The 26026-nt window shown below is 39.7% G+C and overlaps 1 long non-coding RNA gene across 1 annotated transcript; it reads left to right on the top strand.

Annotated features, from left to right (window-relative positions):
• Positions 1-2890: 2890 nt before the first annotated feature.
• LOC123383037 lies at positions 2891-18970 on the top strand. Its single transcript, XR_006592255.1, has 3 exons — positions 2891-7471; positions 8600-8848; positions 16983-18970. It is a non-coding gene; the product is annotated as an uncharacterized LOC123383037 (long non-coding RNA).
• The last annotated feature ends 7056 nt before the right edge of the window (positions 18971-26026 follow it).

The raw sequence follows: 26026 nt of genomic DNA, 5'->3' as shown, positions 1-26026 counted from the left end.
TCTGAGTGGCTCAACTGACTGAGTCACCCAGGCACCTCTTCTCTGTTTCTTGATGTATCAACTTTAGGCTATGTTAATCAATGTCCTCATGGGGAAGATGACTCCCCCCTTCTCCCCATTCCCACCTCTTCCCTTGAGTTTCTTAGTTATATGATTTTGTGTTCTTTTGGAGGTGGTTACTTTTAGAACTTTAAATAATATACTTAAACATCTATTCTTTATTCCAACAACCTTAGTCAGAAAGTATCCATTAATACCCTATGGAACCAGCCATTCCTTGCTCCTAGTGATTCTCACCTCCTTGTATTCATGGACTTTCTGACATTGAATAGGGTTGATCTGTGTAACCACTGCCAAAAAATGGTGTGTGACTCCCAAGATTAGGTCAGCGTAGATGTTGCAACTTCTGCCTTACTGTCTTTTTGATCATTTGCTCTGGGGGAAGTCAGTTGTCCTGTCATGAGGACATGCAAGCAGCCTTAAGTAGAAGTGCATGTGGCAGAGAACTGAGACTTCCTGACAAAAGTCAGCACCAAATTTGCCAGCCATGTGAATGAGCCATCTTGAAAGCAGATCATCCAGCCTTAGTCAAGCCTTTAGATGACTGCAGCTTGAAGCCAACTTCTTGACCACAACCTCATGAGAAACCTAAGTCAGAACCCCTCAACTGATTTGCCCATAGACATTCTATGAGATAAGAAATGTGTATTGGCCTTTAGGCCACTAAATTTGGGGGGGATGTTTCTTATGTAGCAATAGGTAACTGATGATACATACCTTGTAGGTAGGATGATGTCATTTTCCCTTTCAGAGTAACCTTCACCCTTTTCCTAACCCCTTCATTTATCTTCCAAATTCTGTCATCTATTTCACTACTTTTGTCATTAATTCATTACATGGTTTATTATATTTACATTGGTTTTTAACTATGATCACAAAATGTAATCATTCATGCTTTGTGTCAGTTCTAAAATTAGAAATAAAAATAGGATGTAAATTATTATACTTATGAAATATGAATATATAATCTTATTATAAATCATGTAATATAATTATTATTAATTTTTTTAAGTTTATTTATTTATTTTGAGAGAGAGAGAGACAGCACGAGTGGGGGAGAGGCAGAGAGAGAGAATCCCGAACAGGCTCTGTGCAGGCTGCTAGCACAGAGCCTGATGTGGGGTTCAAACCCCTGAAGCTGTGAGATGAAACCAAGAGTCAGACACTTAACTAACACCCAGATGCCCCTGTAATATAATTATTTTAGGCTTCATTTTATTTTTTATTATTTTTTCCAGTTTTTATTGAGATAATAATTGACATACAATATTGTGTAAGTTTAAGGAGTATAATATGATAATTTTATATATATAAATGATTACCACAATAAAGTTTTTTTTTAATGTTTATTTTATTTTTTGAGAGAAAGACAGAGTGCAAGTGAGGGAGGGGAAGAGAGAGAGGGAGGCACAAAATCTGAAGTAGGCTCTAGGCTCTGAGCTGTCAGCACAGAGCCTGATGCGGGGCTCAAACTCACAAATGGTGCAATCATGACCTGAGCCAAAGTCAGACACCTAACCAACTGAGCCACCCAGGCGCCCTCACCACAGTAAGGTTTGTTAACACATCCATCACCTCACATAATTACCTTTTTTTTTTTTTTTTTTTTTTTTTGTAGTAAGAGCTTTTAAGATTTACTCCCTTAGCAACTTTCAAGTATTCAAAACAGCGTTGTTAGCTATAGTCACCATGCTGTATATTATAGCTCCAGAATTTATACATCATACAACTGGAAATTTGTGCCGTTTGACCACATTCATCCATATCCCCCACTAACCCGTGGTCCTGGTAACCACCAGTTGACTTTACAAGTTCAGTTTTTGACTTTACAGTTCAGTTTTTTAAGATTTCATATATAAGTGAGATCATATAGTATTTGTCTGATTTTTGTCACATAGCATAATGCCCTGAAGGTCCATTCATGTTGTCACAAATGGCAGGATTTCCTTCCTTTTCATGGCTGAATAACATACCATTGCATATATACACCACATTTTCTTCACTTGATCTTAGCCAAAAGGCCAAGAAGGATTACACCACATTTTATTTATCCATTCATCCAACAGTGCACACTCAGGTTGTTTCCATGTCTTGGCTATTGTGAATAATGCTGCAGCGAACATGGGGATATCTCTTCAGCATATCTCTTCAAGATAGTGATTTCATTTCCTCTGGATACATACCCAAGAGGGGAATTGCTGGATCATATGGTATTTCTATTTTTAAGTTTCTGAGGAACGTCCATACTATTTTCCATAGCGACTGTACCAATTTACATTCCCACTAACAGTGTGTCAGTGTTCCCTTTTCTCAGCATCCTCACCAGTACTTATTATTTTCATCATTTTGATAACAGCCATCCTAACAGGTTTGAGGTAATATCTCACTGTGGTTTTGATTTGGATTTCCCTGATGGTTAGTGATGTTGAGCACCTTTTAATGTACCTGTTGGCCATTTGTGTATTTTCTTTGGAAAATGTCTTTTCAAGTCCTTTGCCCAATTTTTAATATTTATTTATTTATTTATTTATTTATTTATTTATTTATTTATTTCAAGTTATTTATTTATTTATTTATTTATTTATTTATTTATTTATTTTAAAGTAATCTCTGCACCCAGTGTGGGGCTTGATCTCACAACCCTGAGATCAAAAGTCACATGCTCTTCCAACTGAGCCAGCCAGGTGCCCCCTTTGCCCACTTTTAAATAGGATTTATTTTTAATTTTTGTTGCTATTGAGTTGTATGAGTTCCTTATATATTTTGGATATGAAACCCTTATCATATATATGGCTTGCAAATATTTTCTTCCATTCCATAGGTTGCCTTTTCATTTTGCTTTCTCCTTTTGCTGCGTAAAAGCTTTTTACTTTGATATAGTCTCATTTGTTTATTTTTGCTTTTGTTGCTTGTACTTTTGATGTCATATCCAAAAAAAGTCATTGCCCAGACCAATGTCAAGCAGGTGTTCCCCTGTGTTTTCTTCTAGGAGTATGATAATTTTAGATCTTACATTTAAGTCTTTAATCCATTTTGAGTTAATTTTTGTGAGTGGTACATGTAATATTATTTAACACAGAGCCAGTAGAATTGGGCCAATAAAGAAAGCATCATACACCCACCAAATCAAATCTTTGCCACTTGAAAGAGGATGCTTCCTATTTGGCCCATGATTTTTTTTTGCAGGTTTCTAAAATTTTTCTCAGGGATTCCAAAGTTGACTTTTAAGTTTTTGTTGAGAGAAAAAAATATACGGTTCTTTGCCATATCAGTAAGTTCTTTGAGGCTCTTACTCATATGATTTGCTGAATAAAATCCATTCCAACATTCTGTTTGAAGACATTTTTTCTTTACACCTTCTAATGTCTTGTTTTAGCCACATAGCTGTTATCATCGGATTTCTTTTCATAGTAATCTGGCTTAATTTCATTGTTTTCAGATTCTACAGAAGTTTTTTCCAGAAGGGTGTGTCCAAGGAGTCCTTGCATATATATAAAATTTTTTTATTTTTCTTCACACTTGGCTTTGTTGCTGCTCAGAATGGTATCTTAGTTTCAATTATATTTTCTAATTGGTGAGTGTAGAATAATGCTACTCATAAGTTAATCTTTTACCTGGGAAATTTGCTCAACTCATTTCTAGGAGTTGACTGATAATCAGTTTTATCTTTTTTCCTTCCAATCCTTATCTTTTTCTTACCTTCTTTCCTTGACCAGGATGTCTGGTACTATGTAGGCTAGAATTATAGATCCATACCATTTTTTTCTTCCAAATTTTTGATACTATATCATTTGGACACTCCGTTGAGAAGTATAATATTACTTTGAATCCCATTTTTTTTGTAGGGAACCTGTTTTTTCTCTCTACAAGCTTTATGGTCTTACTTTCTCCTTAAAATTCTGCAGTTTTATGAGAATATACCTTGGCATAACGTATACCTTGGTATATATATAGATCTATACCTTGGTGTCAATCCTTTTTATTTATCTTGCATGGCATTTCATCCTGTAGACTTTTGTCTTTTCAGCTCTATGAATTTTTTTCTTTTAATTGTCTCTCTCCTACCCCCACTCCTATTTGACTAATATTGGACTTCCTCAATTGATTCTCCATTCTGCAACCTTTTCCTCATATTTTTCACTGCTTAGTTTTTGGTTTGCACTGTGGAATTTTCTCAACTTTGACTTCTAGACCTTTTATTGAAAATTTTATTTAAGATATATTATTTTTGATTTTTAAGACTTTCTGGTTCTCTGCCCCTTTTTTAAAAAAGTAGCATCCCTTATTTATTGTTTCAGATATTCCTAAGTGTGCTAATTACTTTCAGTTCTTTTGATTAAAAGTGATAGAAAATCTAAGCTGCATAAGGAAGGAGCTAACTTACTGCTCACAAAACTGAAATGTTGGCAGTAATGCTGACTTTGGGTGCATTTGAGTTTTCTATGGGAGCTTACATGGTAACACCAGCACCTGGTTTATATCTTTCTAAACCTTACCTTTGTTTATTCTAGTTCCATTCTCAGAGTCTTTGCTTATGGTAGAGAGAGACAGCAGCAGCTCAGCCTACTTAAGTTAAAGTTGCATGAGAATGAGTGAGGGCCTCTTTCCTGGAGTTCCTAGGAGTTCTCTTTCCATGGCATCCAGTAATTGTCTCATGGTACCTCACTGGTTCTGACTGGGCACATTCCTAAACATACTCCAATGGCTATAGGAGCAGAACCTAGGAATTTTGCACTAGGGGAGCTATAGCCGTCTTTCTCCCACATGATCTGTCTGACCATAGAATGTAGGCCTAGATTGTGGATTGAACTCAAACGCATTTGAGACGTGAGAGCTCAGTATAGTGAGGTATAGATCAACAGAGCAAAATGGGGTAACCACAAGGAGGAGGGGTCCTAGGCACAAAATATAACAACTATTTTTTGCAATCACATGGCTTGGAAAAATACAGAAGTTTTGAATATGTGGGGGCAAAGGTAGATGAGTGTTGGGCATTTTACTGAAATGGAGGGCAGTAAGCCAAGGACTGGCTAGTATGTAGCATACAGAGTATCTGTCTAGAGATATTTATGTCCCACTGTTACAGGTTGGGGGGAGGGGGCAGAGAAAGAAAACCATAGTGAGTAAAAATATCTCTGTGTTTATGCCTGAAGTTTCATCAATTTTGTAGGAACAGGGAAATATTGGGTGGATTGGGAAGATTAGAAACAGTAATCATTTACATTTTAATGGGAAATGTCCTAATCAGTTTTCCTATTTCTAGAAGAGATCACCCTATACTCACATATATAGGAACATAGACTATTTCTAGGAAGATGGAGACAAAACTTCCCCACACCACATCAAGGACTTCTGAGAGGAAGATGCCCTAAATAAAGGAGTATTTGAAGAAAGAGAAGTTAGAGGAAGACAAGTACTCCACCATGCTGATGTCATTTTACCCTTCTCTCTTAGAGACGGAATCTCAGCTCTATTCTTCTTTTTCCTTCTTCCCCCTCCTTACTTTTCTAAGTTAAAGTGACAAGCAGCGGAAAGAAGGCAATAAATAATTAGCATCAGCAATTAATAAGTCAATTTCTATACTCTATCTGCTCTGTGAACAGTTGTCAACACAGTGTGAATTTTCCTAACCAGTTTGTTTCAGTTAAGTCCAGAGATAAGCCCTTTGACTCATCCTCATGAGGACAAAGAATGGAATGAGTGGATTTTATCTGCTGAATTAGCTGGACGCGTCACATTTGACTTTAATAACTCTTTCTGTTTTCCTTCCTAAACCTACCATGCACTTTGTTCTAATTGGAGTATTATTACAGTGTGGCAGCAGGCCATCTTGTAATTCTTTTTAAAATTCTCTCTGCTTTGACAGCTTTGGTGTCTGGAAGCACAAATTTATTTGTCATTTGGAACCTGAGATATGGATCAGTCTTTCCTCATGGCCAGACCTCACCTGAAAAAGCAACGACCAGGACAAGACTCTGGACAAAGTCTGCTGGTTAGGGGGCAGCTGCTCTGATGGCCACAGATACGGGGCTGTATGTAGACTCGTTTTGTCAAATAGACATGCTGGATGAGATCTCTAAGGTTATTTCCAGCTTTGACATTTTATCATCTGACAATGTGTAGGTTTTGATATTAACCAAGAATCAGTTCTGCTCCATTTGTTTAAAATAAATCTCTTCACCCGTTGGTCACACTTCTTTAGTGATGAGACCAGGTTCTACCAAGGGCAGAAGAGAAGGTGAAATCTGCAAGTCCTCTAGATTCCTTTCTACATTCACATGTGTATCAACTCTGCTTTCTCTTCCTTCTACTAGACCATGAGTTGTTTGGGAACAGGAGCTGTGTCTTGTTAATCTTGCTTCTCCCAATGTCAAGCATGGTGCCTGCATTCAGGGGTACGTACTAAGCGTCCAAACTACAGAACTGAATAATTCTATGTGACCTTCAAGTGTACCTTAAATTAGAATCTTTATGTAATTTGCTTTACTTTTTATCCCCTTATATTTGGAAAACCTGTTACTCAGTGTAATCTTATGCTACTTTATCTTAATAATTAAAAACATTAGCTTTATATTAAAGAGGAATTAGTTTCTTTTTTCCTAGTTGAGATGTCAATTTTCTTTAATATTCCTTTGGGGGAAGGGGAAGATTAGTGTTGCTAGATAAAATTCAGGATACCAGTTGGGAATTTGAATTTCAGGTAAACAATGAATAAGTTTTTAACATAAATATGTCCCAATTCCTTTTTTAAATCTGAAATTTTAATTTAACTGGGTGTCCTTTTTAAATTTTCTTTCCTAAATTTAGCAACCCAGGCTCTCATCCTGGTCAATATAATATTCTATCTTGAAGTTCCCAAGTATAGATTCCATAGAACCTAATGGAGAAGTGGCATTTTAGAGCCAGGATCACACTCAGAAGATATGACCTGTCCGGTCAGAACCTTTATCTTTTTATGGAATTATCTAAATTACAACCAGAGGTAAAAAATAGCAACTGAAAACACATATTAGTACCTGCTCTCCCACCTTTCTTTAAAACTGATTTACTGTATTTATTATGCCCAAAGTACCAACCTGCTGCAAGGTGGTGATCTGACAATGAGTGTAGAAATACAAGTCCTAAGCACAAATTTGAAGGGTCTCATAAACGTTCTCCTAATACATTCTTTAAAATTCTCAAGTGGGAAAATACTATACTTTCTCAGGTTTACTGGGGAAAGAAGTTGGGGAGGGCCAGGCAGCAGAATTTTTTCTAGTTTCTTCTTCAGTTCTCCAATATATACATTATAACTAACAAGAATTTCTATTTTTTCCCCTATATCTCTATTTTTTCCCCTATATCCCTTTCTGGATTTATTGCTGACCCTACAACTTGGGCACTCCAAGGAATGCCTGCAAGTCCAGAAATGGTACGAGACATTGCAGCACGAACCAATAACAACACCTGACAGTGGGTTTGGCAGCCATATAAGAAATGTATCCCCACATATCACATTAGCATTCACCCTCTAGGACTGCACTCAGAATCTGACGAGGAATGGTACGCACGGTCCCGACACCAATTCCATTATGTGTGTTTTCCAACATCACCAAGCAATTCTCTGGCACCAGCTGGGAGTCCTACAATTCAACTCAGTTCTGACACTACCTGGAGATAGTGCCTCCTACCACACACTAAGGGCTCAGTCCCACAAGACTGTCCCCTCCACATAGTTCAGATGACAACTCCCAAGTCCAGGTTGTCACTAGTGTTTCTGATTGACCAGCTATAGATTGGAGGTTCTAAGGACCCCTTCCTTGGGTGCGATTGATTTGCTAGAGTGGCCCCTAGGACCCAGATAAACATTTTAATAACTAGATTACTGGTTTATTATAAAAGGATGTAACTCATGAACAATTAGATGGAAGCGTTGCACAGGGCAAGGTATAGGAAGAGGGTGTGGGGCTTCCATGCCCTTTCCAGGGTTGCCACTCTCCCTGAAAGGCAGCTCACCACTAAACCACCAATGCTGCACAGTTGCCATTCTCTCTGAATCTCCATGTGTTCACTTGGAAACTGTCTGAACCCTCTCTATCTGTGTGTGTGTGTGTGTGTGTGTGTGTGTGTGTGTGTGTGTGTGTTAGAGAGAGAGAGCATGAGCAGGGGAGAGGCACAGAGGGAGAATCTTAAGCAGGCTCCATGCTCAGTGTGGAGCCTGATGTGGGGCTAGATCCCACGACCCGAGGATCACAACCTAAGCCTAAATTAAGAGTCTGATGCTCAACTGACTGAGCCACTGAGATGCTCCTCTTTTTGGGTTTTTAAGGAGGGTTCTTTACACAGGCATGGTTGAATAAAGCATTGGCTATTGAAACCCAGTGTCACTTCATTAACATAACAAAAGATACCTTTATTGCTTTCATCATTTAGGAAATTCTAAGAGGTTTAGGAACTCTTGTGATGGGAATGGAGACAAAGACCATGTATATACTTCTTATAATGACAATATCATATTCCCATTTCTCCTTTCCCTGTTTCCTCCTTTCCTTGCTCCCAGTTTTGTGAAGCGGAAAACCTCTGAAGTTATCCTACTCCTAGTTGACCTAGTCAAAATCAGGCTGGCGGTTCTTGCAGTGGGTGTTCCTATCTCTACTGCATAGTCACATCACCAGGTGAGCTCAAGTGGAAGACCTTGAGGGCAAGGCATCCGTTGATGGGAACCCAAGCAGTAAGGACACCCTGCCTGTGATCGACTCCAACACAGTGATACACAGTGATCTATTTGATCTTCACTGCCTATCTGAAGGTACCCACCCACCTTTGTCCCACATTTTCCTTATAGAAACCTGGAAGTATTTTTGGCACTTTGGAGACAGTCTTTGAAATGATAGTCCACTGTCTTCTCAGTGTTGGCCTCACTGAAATTCCTGTCTTCTTTCACCACCACTCATTTCTCTGTCTTTGGATTTTGTCAGTGGTGAGTGACTGAACCTGGTCTGTTTCTATCCCCAGGACCAGGTGCTCTTGTACCTCTGTGCCCCAACTACAGTTTCCCAATGGAGGGACTGGGTTTGGAGTGAGGCCAAAATGCCATGTATATTATCTTTTAGAAAGGGGATTTTAAATTTCTCTCTCTCTCTCTCCTTTTTTTGTAGTGACTTTAATTTATTTAAATAATCTCTACACCCAGTGTGGGGCTCGAACTCATAACCACGAGATCAAGAGTCTCATGTGCCACTTACTGAGACAGCCAGGCAGCCTGGGATTTTAACTTCCCTTTCTAAATTTTAGTGTAAGGTGGTGGAGATGATGCCAATGGTGTATATTAAAAAATTAGTTTTTTTAAGTGACCAATGCCTTAATATAGGATATATATAATTTCTTTTATACTAACTGTTGCCTAAGCAGTGACAAAAGCATTTGTTTCCCTACAAGGTAACGTTTGAAAGCTAAAAGATCTTAAACTTAAAAATAAATCTGACTCTTAGATGTTTAATATAATATGTTAGAACTAGTATGCCATATAAATTAGATTATATTTGTCCTGTCAAATAAATGGCCTTAAACAATCGATAAGTTCATATCTGGCATAACTTTGGGGGAAGGACTTTAGATTTGCCTGTTCCTGAGCTTTGACTGAATTACCTCAGTAATCCACAAGATGGCAGCAGAGAAATGTTCATTTAAATTTATCATCCACAGAAAGGTTGTTCTAAGTTCACTTTAACAAAAAATAGACTAACCTTTGTCATGTGGTTTTTTCTGAGCATAGAGTAGCCAGCGAGGGTTTCCAAATGACTTCTCAGGTTTTTTTATGAGAGAAATACTGAGGATTTTCTTTTCTTTATTCATCTTAAAGTTGTTTACCATGCTCGCCATCTTTTGCAGTGTCGGGTCTGAAAGTGGTGCAGTCAACATGCTGGACAATGTGTTTCTGTCACAGCATTGTCTTAAGTAATCTCAGGAAATCTGGGAACAATATACTTTGGAATCTTGCTGTGTTCCTTGTGGTGATTAACAACCCACTGTCATTAGAACAAGCAAGACAATGAGAGAACGTGGCTTTCAGGTCTTGGGGCCTGAGCTTATCTTGGGGAGTATTGTGTGGGGAGGGCATGAAGAGAGAGAGTACTTTGCGGAAAGAAGGTATTTCCATCTCGGCTGCAGCTTTCAACTAAATTCATGTTTACATTACTGGCTTCGTGTTCACTTATTTGTTTGAGTGGGTAATTGGAGTTAGAATAGATGGTTGCAGGGGCTTTTGAGTCAGAAGGAAGCAAATTGTTTTCCTGTGAATGACCTCCGTTTTCTCATTCTAGGATCACGTATTTCTTATGAAGTGATAAAAGGCATAATGTGAATCTGTTCTATAGGCGTGATTAATAACAAATTAATTGTTATTACCCTGTACCATTTATTACTTTGGATTTTATTATGTCCAAAGCTTGCAGAACTTAACTACATGTACGCGTGCATACACACACATACTTATGAATGTGGTTTTTGTTCGTAGTAATAATAAATGCTTGCTGCAAACTTTTAAAACATATGAGAATATGTGACGTAGAAAATGAAGTCTCCCATAATCCCCTCAGGTGGTTTGTTAATATCCTCCTAGGTATTTCTTCACGTAAAAGCAAACATTTACATTTTTAATGAAATGAGATTGTGCAGCACTGGTACTATTTTGCAGCTTCCACTTTACATTTACTTTATCATGGGCATCTTTCTATGTTGACTTTTTATAGGCTATATATCATTCCAAAAGTATGTTGGTGATGTAATTTTTTAAAAAAAATTTTTAATGTTTACTTATTTTTGAGAGACAGAGCATGAGAAGAGGAGGGGCAGGAGAGAGGGAGACAGAATTGGAAGCAGGTTCCAGGCTCTGAGCTGGAACTGTGAGATCATGACCTGAGCTTAACCGACTGAGCCACCCAGGTGCCCCTGTAATTTCTTAAACTACCTCAATTGATGAATGTTGTTTTCCATGTTATTCTTGTTGCTACAATGACAATTTTATATGTTTATCTTTGTGTCCTTAAAATCTAAACTTTTGGCCAAACAACATTTTCAAAACTGGAACACCACCTTTGAAATTAGTAATAAAATCCTACAGCTACCTTGTAGCCAGAATGGGCAGAGCCTGTGCAATAGACATAGAAACAGGTTGATAAGGTCTCCTCTTTTTTAAAATTTTAAGGTGAAGCTCATGCTTGAACGTGGGCAGCAAAGGACAGAAGAGGTGCTTTCCCAAGTTTTTAAATGTACTATATAGCAGTGATATTTATAAAAGCCCTCCTCTTTCCTTGGAATGTCTTTACACCTGTGCTGCCCTGACATTGCAGGTTCCCCGTGTAACTAGTGGAGCAGGTGCTGGCTTTTATCTAGACAGCCAGGTAAAACTGAAATGTGCTCTCCCCAGGAACCCTCCTTTCTGTGATTCCTCCATGGTGCCAGAGATCAAGATGCTGAAGGCTTGACGTCTGGGAACCCAGGGGCAGGGTATTCTCAAGGAGAGAGACAGGACCCTGGAATGCACCCCCTCCCGAGGTCCAGCAGAGCCGGGTCTGTTTGCCTTCAGGGCACAGCGGAAGACCCATCTGTTTACTCAGGCATGTTTCTGAGTGGTCGCCTTATGGTGGCTCCCCTCACCCACCAGCCCGGGGAGTAGCAGCATCCTCTTGTCATCTTTGCCTCTTCACACGGAGGGGCTAATGCTGGCAAAGACGGTTTTACAATAGGGCTTCTCCGCCAAAGGGTCCAGACTCTTATTTATTCCACGTGGCGTTTGATCAACATTGTATACAAATGATAGGAACTAAAATCGAAGATGCTGATGTTTAACATTTCAAATTCGGAACTCTTTTTCAAGTCTGATCGTTATTTTTATTATTTATTGAATCGTTTATCTCACTAGTTTCATAAGCTGAGGATCTAGGGCCTTAAAAAAAAAATCTGGTTTCTTATGAACGGGGGAAAAAGACCTTGACACTAGACGATTCTAAGATTTGCAAGTAAGATCGTTAGAAACAACTTTTTCTTAGCATGTAAGGCAGCATCTTGTCATTATTATTTTTGCACAATAACTCATCTTCTTGTTCAACTCTTGAACTGTGTCTAGTTCTATACTCTGGACTGCTCACTGTGTGTCTGGTGTCTCAGAGTCCCTTTTAGGTTATGAATGCCCTGAATACATTGCTGTTTGTGACTTTACAAACGAAATAGCGCAGCTCTGCTGCTTATGAGTGAAACATATGAAAAAGGCAACGGGGTGCCTGGGTGGCTCGGTCGGTTGACCGTCCGACTTTGGCTCAGGTCGTGATCTCACCGTTTGTGAACCAGAGCCCTTCGTTGGGTTCTGTGTCAGCATGGAACCTGGAGCCTGCTTCAGAGTCTGGGTCTTTCCTCACTCTCTGCCCCTCCCCTGTTCATGCTCTGTCTCTCTCTTTCAAAAATAGATAAACCTTAAAAAAAAAACAAGGCAAAAAACCCATGAATGTGTACTTCTGCTCCATACAGCCTGTGTTTTATATATCCTGTATCTCTGTGAATTAATGCTTTGACTTCATTCATTCAACAAGTTTGCTTTGAGTGCCTGCTATGGGCCAGGCACACCGTTCTTGTCACTGTTTGGTGAAAAAAATAGACGAAAGTTCTTGCCCTCAGGGTACTGAATTAAATTTTTTTTGAATGTTTATTTTTGAGAGAGACAGAGACAGAATGCAAGTGGGTTAGGGGCAGAGAGAGAGGGAGACACAGAATCTGAGGCAGGTTCCAGGCTCTGAGCTTTCAGCACAGAGCCCGATGTAGGGCTCAAACTCATGAGCTGTGAGATTATGACCTGAGCCCAAGTTGGATACTCAACCTACTGAGCCACCCAGGCGCCCCCCAAAAATTTTTTAATGTTTATTTATTTATTTTTGAGAGAGAGAGTGTGAGAGGGGGAGGAGCAGAGAGAGGAAGATACAGAATCCGAAGCAGGATCCAGGCTCTGAGCTGTCAGCACAGAGCCCCATGCGGGGCTTGAACCCATGAGCTGTGAGATCATGACCTAAGCTGAAGTGGGATGCCTAACCAATTGAGCCACCCAGGTGCCCTCAGGTACTGGATTTTTAGAGACAGCTAATAAGCAAATAAACCAGTCTTAGTATATTAGACAGTGATCAGTGCCAAGGAGAAAAACAAAATAGGAAAAGGGAATGGGTTGTGTTTTTAAGTCAGGCTGTGCCTTGCTAATCGATGAATAAGATGGCATTTGAACAATGACTTGAAGGAAAGGATAAATGGGGAAAGAGGGCTCCAAGCAGGAGGGTTAGCACATGCCGACACTCCAAAGCAGTAGCCAACCTTGCGAATATATGGCTGGAGAGCACTCAGCAAGGGGGGGAGAATATGATGTGAAGTTAGAGAGGGAAGAGGGCAACTGTAGTCTAGGCTCCGGAGGACTTTGCTTTTACTATGAGTGACTTGGGGAGCTGCTTAGGGTTTTAAACAGAGGAGAGAAGAGATTTGATTATATTTTTATTTTTATTTTTATTTTTATTTTTATATTTATTTATTTATTTATTTATTTATTTATTTATTTATTTATTTATTTATAAATGTTTATTTTTATTTTGGAGAGAGATAGAGGGAGCGAGTGTGAGTGGGGAAAAGGCAGAGAGAGAGGGAGACAGAGACTCCTAAGCGGGCTCCACACTGACAGCACAGAGCTCAATGTGGGGCTCGAACTCATGAACTGTGAGATCATGACCTGAGCTGAAGTCAGACAATTAACCGACTGAGCCACCCAGGCACCCCATTTGATTATATTTTTAAAAGTATCAGAGGAACTCCTGGTTGAGAACAGAGTGCAATGGGACAGCTGAGATCCTGGAGGTGACTGCCCCAATCTTAGAAAATGGGGTGCTGGCCCACCCCAGTCAGTGGCACTGAACATGGAGATTCTGTATATATTTTGAGGGTCATGCTGACAGGATTTCCCAATAGTATGGGATCTAACTAATAAGCCTCCATGGGAAGGGAGAATTTCTGAAACTATGTGAATAAATGGAGGAACAGAAGAAGAAACAGGAAGGTCAGAGTAGGGAGAGATCATTAAGGAGATAAGCCTGGCGAGAAGGGGAGACTTTGAAACACAGAAGGAAGCTAAAGAATTCAGCTAATTCATAGCGTCTTGATCAAGGATACAGTGAAGACTTCTGACAGGATCCAAAGGCCTGTGAGACTGTGTTATGGCTTAGAGAGTGAAATTGTCCCATTTAAAGCAAGACACACCAAAAATACCTTTGTCAGTAGTAATATGGATAATATAAAGGCAAAGAATGTTGAGAAAATTATAATAAATTCAACAAGCCTGTAGTGAGTAAGAAATAGAAGGGAAGGCATGTCATGAACATTTTGGTACAGAAGACATTGGCAAAATTTGGTGATTTAGTGTTGAGAGTATGGGATAGAAGATAAATTCAGTACTTCTCCAAGTTTCTTAGTTTGTAGTTTTGAAGAGATGTTAGCAGTTTTTCTAATACTTGGAAATTAGAACCAGGGAAGGGTCATGAGTGAAGAGTAAATAACGTGTCTTTTGAGAAACGTTTAATGAAACAGACCTTGTAGAAAGAGTAGGAGGCAACGTATATAAAGTCAGAGGAGGAAAATACAGGGTCAAAGTAGACTGGGGGTTTACCAAGGTTAGGTGAAATAATAGGCAAAGAACAAATGATCTTCTTTTATTGTAATTAGAAAAAGGAAAGAAAGGATCACCAAAATGCTTTTAGATGATAAAAAGCTCCAGGATGGGGCTTCTGGGTGGCTCAGTCGGTTAAGTGTCTGACTCTTGATTTTGGCTCAGGTCATGGTTTCAGGGTTATGAGATTGAGCCTAAGTTGGGCTCCCCACTGGGTGTGGAACCTGCTTGAGATGCTCGCTCGCTCTCTCTCTCTCTCTCTCTCTCTCTCTCCATCTGCCCCTCCCCAGCTTGCACATGCTTTTTCTCTTAAAAAAAAATAAAAAATAAAAAAAAAGCTCTAGGAGTCTAGGAGAGGAGAAAGAGAAAATAGGCAAACTCCGATGGAAGCCATTCAAATAGGACTCTGAGAAGCCCAGTAACATCACAAATTATATAGTGGTTTTAGGTGGGGTCTCTGGACCGTGGGAGATAGAAACCCAATTGGCAAGGATGCTAGAATATCATCTTCAAGGATTGGAGATGGTGTTTTTCTATTTATTTATTTATTTATTCATTCATTCATTCATTCATTCATTCATTCAATTTATTTATTTATTTATTTATTTATTTATTTATTTATTTATTTATTTATAAATTTTATTTTGTTAATTTATACCCAAATTAGTTAGCATATAGTGCAACAATGATTTCAGGATTAGATTCCTTGATGCCCCTTATCCATTTAGCGCCCCCACCACCACCACAACCCCTCCAGTAACCCTCTGTTTGTTCTCCATATTTAAGAGTCTCTTATGTTTTGTCCCCCTCCCTGTTTTTATATTATTTTTGCTTCCTTTCCCTTATGTTCATCTGTTCTGTGTCTTAAAGTCCTCATATGAGTGAAGTCATATGATATTTGTCTTTCTCTGACTAATTTCCTTTAGCATAATACCCTCTAGTTCCATCCACGTAGTTACAAATGGCAAGATTTCATTCTTTTTGATTGCTGAGTAATACTCCATTGTATGTATATACCACATCTTCTTTATCCATTCATCCATTGATGGACATTTGGGCTCTTTCCATACTTTGGCTATTGTTGATAGTGCTGCTATAAACATGGGGGTGCATGTGTCCCTTCGAAACAGCACACCTGTATCCCGTGGATAAATGCCTAGTACTGCAATTGCTGGGTCATAGGGTAGTTCTACTTTTAGTTTTTTGAGGAACCTCCATACTTTTTTCCCGAGTGGCTGCACCAGCTTGCATTCCCACCAACAATGCAAAAGAGATCCTCTTTGTCTGCATCCTCCCCAACATCTATGTTGCCTGAGTTGTTAATGTTAGCCATTCTGACAGGTGTGATGTGGTATCTCATTGTGGTTTTGATTTGTATTTCCCTGATGATGAGTGATGTTGAGCATTTTTTCATGTGTCGGTTGGCCATCTGGATGTCTTCTTTGGAGAAGTGTCTATTCATGTCTTTTGCCCATTTCTTCACTGGATTATTTGTTTTTTGGGTGTTGAGTTTGATAAGTTCTTTGCAGATTTTGGATACTAACCCTTTATCTGATATATCGTTTGCAAATATCTTCTCTCATTCTGTCGGTTGCCTTTTAGTTTTGCTGATGGTTTCCTTCACTGTGCAAAAGCTTTTTATTTTGATGAGGTCCCAGTAGTTCATTTTTGCTTTGGTTTCCTTTGCCTCCAGAGATGTGTTGAGTAAGAAGTTGCTGCGGCCAAGGTCAGAGAGGTTTTTGCCTGCTTTCTCCTCGAGGATTTTGATGGCTTCCTGTCTTACATTGAGGTCTTTCATCCATTTTTGAGCTTATTTTTGTGTATGGTGTAAGAAAGTGGTCCAGGTTCATTCTGCATGTCGCTGTCCAGTTTTCCCAGCACCACTTGCTGAAGAGACCGTCTCTATTCCATTGGATATTCTTTCCTGCTTTGTCAAAGATTAGTTGGCCATACGTTTGTGGGTTGGAGATTGTGTTTTTCAATACTCCTGGGAATAAGTTTTGGACGGAACAGGAGAAGGGAAAGGTGCAAGCATAAATTAGGATGAGGGAAGGGACATCCATGAAGCTCATGCCTATTTTTAAAAATTATTATAAATAACCAGTTGATGAATAAAGTCCACCAAACATTTGCTGTGACAGGGCATGCAATGAACATCACTGCTATGTGGAAAAACATTTCACCTCCACAGGGAAAGGAACACCTTGCCTCAATAACTGCTTGCCTAAAATTTATTTATTCACTCATTCAACAGAAATTACATAGGCCCCACTGTGTGTCTGTCATTGAACTAGATTCTGAGGATACAAAATTGAATGAGATGTGAACCTTATCCATAAGATATTTGGAGTCTCACTGGGGACAGAGACATCAAACAATCAGTAATCAAAGTAAGTAGATCAGTTGGTCTTTGAAATCAGATAGACAACATTTAAACCCCTCTTTCACCACTTCCTGATTCTCAACCTCCTTATCTAGAAAACCGATACAATTTCTGCCTTGTATTTCAGGTGCAGGGGAACAACATATGTCAAGGCAGGTGGCCACAGAACAGCGTGATCAGTAAGAAGTTTTTTTTTTTTTATTTGATCAGTAAGAAGTTTGAGAAAATCAGATAAGGGCTGTTCTGAAAGAGACCTTTGACTTTTTAAATCTGTGGAATATACTTATTGAAAATACTGATATCTGCTAACCACATTATTGCCTATCATTCCCAGCCCTGGCTCTATAAGACCATTTTCATGTAATCTTTATTTCAGCCAGACTGTTAATTACTGTTCCTCTAAACACTCTGCTCTTTCCAGCTTCTGAGCTTTCCCTAGGGGGTTCCCACCTTAGCATCTTCTTCTTTGTTTAATGTTTATTTTTTATTTCGAAAGAGACAGCGTGTGAGTGGGATAGGGGATAGACAGAGGGGGAGAGAGAGAATCCCAAGCAGGCTCTGTGGAGCCTGATGCGGGGCCTGAACTCATGAATCGTGAGCTGAAATCAAGAGTTGGACGCTTAACCGACTGAGCCACCCAGACGTCCCTGTCTTATGCATATTTGTATCCCCTCAGCACTTACTCAATGTCTTATATGTCTTACACATAGTGGATGGCATCTAAATATTTGTGAAGTTGAATTTGGTGAGGCAAGCCATTCTTGTCTTATAGCTACAGAACAAGAGCTAATCTGTAGTTGTAAAGGTTCTGGATCATTGAATGAAAGCTGCTCTTTCAGCAGATCATAATTGTGCAAAGCTGTTAAGTGTATACTTTTGAAAAACAGGTTTTGCTGTGTTACTGAGTTCATGTTGCCATGACAACCTTAACTTTTGGCACTTTCTGAATTTAGTGTCCTACTTAATTTCCTGTGTTTGGCTCTGAGAGACCATATTGTTCTGTCCTTTTCGTTTGCTTTTACAAATCTTTGAACTGAAAATCATTTATGAATTTATTTTATTTGCCTTATTAGGTCCTTAATAGGATCCTAAGACTGGGGACTTGGTCTACTACCTTTGGGATCCCTGATAGCACCCAGGAATGCCCTATACTTTTTAGACATTGTGTGTGTCAATATACATTGTAGATGAATTGAGAAATTGTTGGTGCAGTAGGGCAGAACAATGTTTGTCCCAAAGATGTTTAAATCCCAATCCTTAGAACCTGTGAATATGTCACCTTACAAAGTAAAAGGGGCTTGCAGAGGTGATTAAGAATTTTGAGGGGCTCTTGGGTGTGGCTCAGTTGGTTGGTGTCCAACTTCATTTTGGCTAAGGTCATGATCTTGGGGTTTGTGAGTTCAAGCCCTACATTGGGCTCTCTGGCTGTCAGTGCAGAGCCCATTTGGGATCCTCTGTCTCTCTCTCTCTCTCTGCCTCTCCCCCACTTACCTTCTCTCTCTTTCTCTCTCTCTCTCTCAAAAGTAAGTAAACATTAAAAAAAAAAGAAAAAAGAATTTTGAGACAGGGGGGTTATCCTGGATCTTCCAAGTGGGCCAATGTAATCATAAGGGCCTTTGTAAGAGGGAGGCAGGAGGAACAGGGTCAGTAGCAGGAAACTGATGATGGAAGAACTGATGATGGACTTATGGCACAAAGGAGCCATAAGTCAAGGAATGTGGGAGTTTCTACAAGCTGAAAAAGTCAAGGAAATAAATTCTCCCCTGAAGTCTCCAGAAGGAATGAAGCCCTGTGTCCACTTTGATTTTAGACTCCTGACCTTCAGAACTGTAAGACAATAAATATGTTGTTGTAAGCCACTTCGTTTGTGGTACTTTGCTGTAATAGCAATCGGGAACCAGTACAGTTGGGTTACTGCTTTTAACAGGTTTCTAAGACCACTTAGTGGAGTGAAGTGAAAATCTATCTGGATGTATTTTTTGGCTCAATTCCAGACAACACTACTTCTAGTAGTACAAAAGGGTGAAGTGGGAAGGAGGCATGGAGATGATCTTGTTAATTACAGTGTAGTTAGTATCAGAATTCCAGTAATATATGAGATGGCTATAGAGTTATCTTTAACCAATTCATTGAGTTTAAAACTGTCATTCACTGGGGCGCCTGGGTGGCTCAGTCGGTTGAGCGACCGACTTCGGCTTAGGTCATGATCTCACGGTTCGTGAGTTTGAGCCCTGCGTCAGGCTCTGTGCTGACAGCTCAGAGCCTGGAGCCTGCTTCCGATTCTGTGTCTCCCTCTCTCTCTGCCCCTCCCCTGCTCATGCTGTGTCTCTCTCTGTCTCAGAAATAAACATTAAAAATATTTAAAAAACATAAAACTAAAAATAAAAGTGTCATTCACTCAAAAAACTTGTACTGGGTGTCAGTGACTGCTAAGCATTGTGCTCTATGCTGAGCCCCAGGTCAGACCTCACAGGGGTCACAGTAAGACCTCCTGGGGTTAGCAAGGCCTTGGACTCGTGAGTGTGTAGGGCTTCAGAGGACGATATGACTCCGTTTATTGTGAGGTGGGAATTTACATGTCAAGCCACCTGTCAAAATCCAGTGTTCAGGATCCATGCAAACCTTCACAACAGGTCTTTGCAATGTTGAACAGGCATTGCACCCTTTAATGGAGCTTTTTACAGATACTGATGCCAGCGCCCCATCCTTGGAGATTTTGACTCAGTAGGTCTGGGGTAGGGCTGGGAATCTATGTCTTAAGTCTATGGTGTCCCAAAATGTTGAACATGGCTGTTGTGTTAGCACTTAAAACTACTCAGTCCTAAATGGGCAACATACTAGTGATCGTACTGTGAGCAGCATTTTTAATGTGTATTCCTGAGAACACATGTTCTCTAGCATGGTACGCCCACACCAGTTTGATGACCTTTGCAAAACAATGCATAGTACATTACTTTTCTGGAGGGTCATGATGGATATTTGCACATTAAAAGCTCTAAGTTGGGGCACCTGAATGGCTCAGTGGGTTAACTGCCTGACTTTGGCTCAGGTCATGATCTCACAGGTTTGTGAGTTCAAGCCCCACATTGGGTTCTGGGCTGGCAGTGTGGAGCCTGCTTGGGATTCTCGCTCTTTCCTCTCTCCCTACCCCTCCCTAGCTCGCATCTGCTCTCTCTCAAAACACATAAATAAACTTAAAAGTTTTTTTTTTAAATATGTAGATTTTCCTAGATTAAAAGAAACTGTTGCACTCTTTTTCACCCATATTTTCCAAACTTACTTGACCATTGAACTGCCTCATCATGTACTTTTAATTAAATATGCTGTGCCATGAATACTTTCCAGGACACACTTGAGAAAACACTGATCTAGAAAAACAGAGGTAATAATGGCATTTGCCTCATTTAGAAAGTACCAGTTTATGTGTGGGGATCTCTGCAATTATCATAAACATACATATGATGCATCAATTCACAGGAAAAACAGTGGCCACAGTATTTCCTAACCTAGAGAGTCCATTTAAAAGTGTATATTTTAAGTCACAGAATCATGGAACTTCCATCCAGATGGTCTTTTCCGTATTGATCATGGGTGGGAGGTTGACATTCCCAGAGTGCTCTCTGCTTCCCACATACTCTGCATGCTTTGTCTTACTTCCATTTTATTGCTACTCTATTACCACTACCATTTTAAAGATGAAAAAGCAGAGACAAAGAAGTTAAATGGCTTGACTGAAATAGACACTTATTAATTCCACTCCTGTTCTTTGCACAGTACTGTGTGTTTTACATGCAGTGTCTCATTTAATCCTCCCTCAGAACCTACAGGGTAGGCATTAATGTGAATGAACTTGTCCAAAGTCCCTCAGCTCATATGTGACAAAAATAAGACTGTCTCCATAGACCATAGCCTCCCCACTACAACAGGTTATCTTCCTAACTCCCAAGGTACCCCATTTTTGTCTCTTCAGGGTGTAGCTAAAGATGTAGATGTTGACATAGTATGAGATCAATGAGTTAGGGCAGAAGCAAAGTGTACAATTGAGCAAAAGAAGTTTAAGTCCTAAGAGGAGTGAATGCCACCAGCAAGGAGAACAATAGAGATATTAGAAACTGAGTCTTAATCAGGAACAAGGGGAAAAGTAATATCACACTTAAAAAATACATTATGTCAGGAGATCCAGTTATCTGGATTTTAATTAAAATCTTTCTATAGGGGCGCCTGGGTGGCTCAGTTGGTTGAGCATCTGACTTCGGCTCAGGTCGTGATCTCGTGGTCTGTGAGTTCAAGCCCCACATCGAGCTCTGTGCTGACAGCTCAGAGCCTGGAGACTGCTTCAGATTCTGTGTCTCCCTCTCTCTCTGCCCCTCCCCGACTCGTGCTCTGTCTCTGTTTCTGTCTCTGTCTCTCTCTCAAAAATAAATAAACATTAAAAAAAAAATCTTTCTATGTGTTAAAAACACTGCCTTTTTTTTTTTTAAGAGTCCTTTTTCTGAGTCATAGTTTCTCAAATTCAGTTGTTAGAGTTAACATCTGAACAACTCTGAAAAACACAAGTGCTTGGTGACCACGTGGACGGTTGTCCCGAGGCATGTCAGACAGAAGTATGGGATCTTCTTGTGACGGCAGCATTGATTCAGAGCAACAGGAACAGCCAGCAAATGAAGCAAGTCAATAAGAAGGCTAGACCCCAAAGTGAAAAAAAGGTCTGTGCAAAGTTTCACAAAATTCTGGAGTATTCGTGTGAGGAACTAATGAATTTGTCATATAACTTCTTTCCGCCAGCCATTCACACGTGAAGTAACCACAAAAATCAGTAGCAATGCTCAGTTAGGAAGGGTAATATTTCAGGTAGGACTGCTGGAGATTGACATAAGTGTCTTCTTTCTGCTTCTGAAATTATTCGGATGTGTTCTGGCCCTCACAACTTCCCAACATCCCCAAATTATATTTTGTTACAACTTTTCTGAAGAATCATTTGCAGAGAAATGAGCATAACATTTTAAGGCAGGCTCCTCATGTTTCCCTTCACCCATAAGTCAGGCTCACAATTGGGAAATTGTTTTTTTGTGGTTAGCATTACTACCAAAGAGAAGAAAGGGAACAAGTTTTAATATTTTTTACTTTTGTAGTAAAAGGACTGAAACTGTGAGATGCCTCCTTTCCTGATCAGAAGGGGTTTTCATAGTCCTTCGGATTGGGTGACTCAGGGTTTCTCCTCACATTTATCTTATAATGTGAGAGAAAGATCATTTCTGAAAAATGTTACCCTTAGGTGTCTCCTTAAAGAATTCCTTAGAGAATCCAGTGTGCATCTTCTTTATTGCTTTACGAAGGACAGAGTAAAAATGAGCAATGCTCATGCATCAGGTACTCTGGTGAGCAGGACACAGCTAGAGACAGTCAATGTGAATTCTCACTCTGCTGTGGGCTTCTTAGGGCAAGTAAGTCAGCTTTCCTGCTATCTCTCTATGTCATCCTTTCTGTCTGTAAAATGAGGTCATGCCAGTAATCCAGCTCACAGAGCAGTTGTGAGAGAAATGAATAAAAGCAACAGTATTGTTGGGTCTTTATATGAAATGCCTGCATCCTAGATTTTTAGCAAGATTTATTATTATGGTCACAAACAAATGCACATTAACATACTACCAGGCACCTGTCACTAAAAGTTGGTAGGGAATGGAGTGCCTGGGTGGCTCAGTCGGTTAAGTGTCCAACTTCAGCTCAGGTCATGATCTGCTCGTCTGTCGATTTGAGCCACGTGTCAGGCTCTGTGCTGACAGCTCAGAGCCTAGAGTCTTCTTCTGATTCTGTGTCTCCCTCTCTCTCTGCCCCTCCCCAATTCATCCTCTGTTTCTCCATCTCTCAAAAATGAATAAATGTTAAAAAAAATTTTTTTTAAGTTTGTAAGGGAACGAAACTATTTGTGTTTCAATCAATGGTGCAGAAAAAACTGGGCATCCAGATGTTTAAAAAATGAATCTAGATACAGACCTTGTATCCAATCATAAAAAGTAACTCAAAATGGATTGTGGACCTAAATGTGAAATGCAAAACTATTAAACTCCTAGAACACAACATAGGAGAAAAATCTAGATGACCTTGGGTGATGACTTTATAGATAAAAGCACTGAAGGCATGATCAATGAATGGAAGAATTGATAAGCTGGATTTCATTAAAATTAAAAATTTCTGCTCTGCAAAAGACAGTGTCAAGAAAGGAAAAAAAAAAAAAAAGCCACAGACTGGGAGGAAGTATTTGCAAAGACTGTTGTCCAAAGCATACAGAGAACACTTAAAACTCAACAATAGGAAAACAAATAACCCAATTAAAAATTGGCCAGAGGCCTTAATAAACACCCCAGCAAAGAAGATATACAGATGGCAATGATGCATATGAAAAGATGCTCCATATCATATGCCATCACAGGAATGCAAATTAACACAACAATAAGATACCACTACATACCTATTAGAACGGCCCAAATCCAGTACACCAACAACAGGAAATGATGGTGAGAATGTGGAGTTAATAGGAAGTCTCATTACTGGTAGGAATGCAACACGGTACAGCCACTTTAGAAGACAGTTTGGTGGTTTCTTGCAAAATTAAACATACTCTTATCATATGATCCAGTAATTATACTCTTTGATATATACCCAAAGGAGTTGAAAACGTATGTCCATACAAAAACCTGAACATGGATGTTTGTAACACTTGTATTCGTAATTGTCAAAATTTGGAAGCAACCAAGATGTCCTTCAGTAGATGAATGAATAAATATATTGTGGCACAACCAGACAGTGAACTGTTATTCAGCACTAAAAAGAAATGAGCTATCAAGCTATGAAAAGACATGGAGGAAACTTAAAAATGCGTATCACTAAGTGAAAGTAGTCAGTCTGAAAAAGCTGCATATTGTATGGTTCCAACCATGTGACATTCTGGAGAAAACAAAACTATGCAGACAGTAAAAAGATCAGAGGTTGCCAGGGGTTTGCGGAGGTGAGATAATGAGCAGAACACAGAGAAACTACATTTGTCCAAACCCATAAAATGTACAATACCAAGAGGGGATGAACCCTAATATAACTTTGGTCTTTGGGTGATAATGATGTGTCAATGTAGATTCTTCAATTGTAACACATGTATCACTCTTGTGGGGGATGTTGATAGTCGGAGAGGATATGTATATACCAGGAAAGGGAGTATGGAACTCTGTACCTTCTACTTAATTTTGCTGTGTACCCAAAACTGCTTTAAAAAATAAAGTTTATTAAAAAACACCTTTTGTAAGTGATAGCTTCACATCTTTCTTTCTTTCTTTTTTCCTCCTTTGCTCCCTCCCTCTCTCTCTCTCTTCCTTTCTTTCTTCCTCCCTCCCTTTCTCCCTCCCTCCCTCCCCCCTCCCCCCTTCTTCCCTCCCCTCCCTCCCTTCCTCCCTCCCTCCCTTCCTCCTTCCCTTCCTTCCTACACTTCCTTCTGTTCCCTTCTCTTTTGTCTTCCCTTCCCTTCCTCTCCTTCTCTTTCCTGTAAGCTCTAGGCCCAACATGGGCCTTGAATTTGTGACCCTGAGATTAAGAGTCACATGTTCTACCGACTGAACCAGCCAGGAACCCCCACCCCTTAAAAAAAAATCACATTATTCCTTAATATAAGGACTTCACTATTCACACATATTAAGTTGTACATAAGCAGATACAACTCTTAGTAAATGACAAAGCTACCTCTGTCTGTCTGTCATTTAATCTGTCAATTCCCTAGTTGTTAGAATAGTTCAAAATCACTCAATGAAAATTAAAAAATATTAAACAATTGGTATACATGTTAGTGTGAAAACCAGGAAACATAAAACTTAGCTTATCCTACAATTTCAGATTTCGTAACCCACGTGTATTGGACCATTTGCTGAGCTAGGGCTCTGCTAGGCTCTGGCAGTAAGTCATAAGGTTCTCCTTACATATTTGTCCCATGTAAATATATATCATAATCGTATACGTTGCCTATAAATTCATACTCACTTAGCTGAGTTATAAATGTAATTATACGCTACAGTTATTCATTGCCAAATGTTGCTATCAGTGTTCCAGAAGGACTGGGTTTTAGAAGTTATAAAGACTATGTCCATTCCTATGTGATTTTCGTGTATCTTCTGTGTTGATAATCTGTCTTACCCAAATCTCAGTTACTGTTTGCCACTTGCTTTTAGTATGTGAATAGTCTTTTCTTCAGTAGGATTCCTCCATTCAGCTCCACCTCCTTACATTCTTTCTTCACTGTTCCTGCCAAAATAATTTTCTCTGCTTACCAATTGATTTGACAAATGTACTTGTTATCTACTACTGTGTAACAAAATATCACAAATTTCAAAATGTGCTTCAAAAAGCACTGATTTATTAACCCACAGTTAAATTTTTTTTTTTAAGTTTATTTATTTTTGAGACAGAGAGAGACAGAGCATGAACAGGGGAGGGGCAGAGAGAGAGGGAGACACAGAATCTGAAACAGGCTCCAGGCTCTGAGCTGTCAGCACAGAGCCCGACGCGGGGCTTGAACTCACGGACCATGAGATCGTGACCTGAGCCGAAGTTGGACGCTTAACCGACCAAGCCACCCAGGCGCCCCTAAAAAAATTTTTTTAATGTTTATTTTTGGGAGAGAGACAGAGTGCGAGTGGGGAGGGGGTGCAGAGAGAGGGAGACACAGAATCTGAAGCAGGCTCCAGGCTCTGAGCTGTCAGCACAGAGCCCAACATGGGACTTGAACCTGTGAACTGGCAGATCATGACCTGAGCCGTGAGATCATGACCTGAGCCAAAGTCGGACACTTAACTGACTGAGCCACCCAGATGCCCCAATTAACCCACAGTTTTATAGGTCAGAAGTCCAACACAGTGGAGCTGGGTTCTCTGTTT

Source organism: Felis catus, chromosome F2, assembly GCF_018350175.1.
Source record: "Felis catus isolate Fca126 chromosome F2, F.catus_Fca126_mat1.0, whole genome shotgun sequence".
NCBI lineage: Eukaryota > Metazoa > Chordata > Mammalia > Carnivora > Felidae > Felis > Felis catus.
Note: the sequence above shows the minus strand (reverse complement) of the source record. Positions and strands in the feature narration are given on the sequence as shown.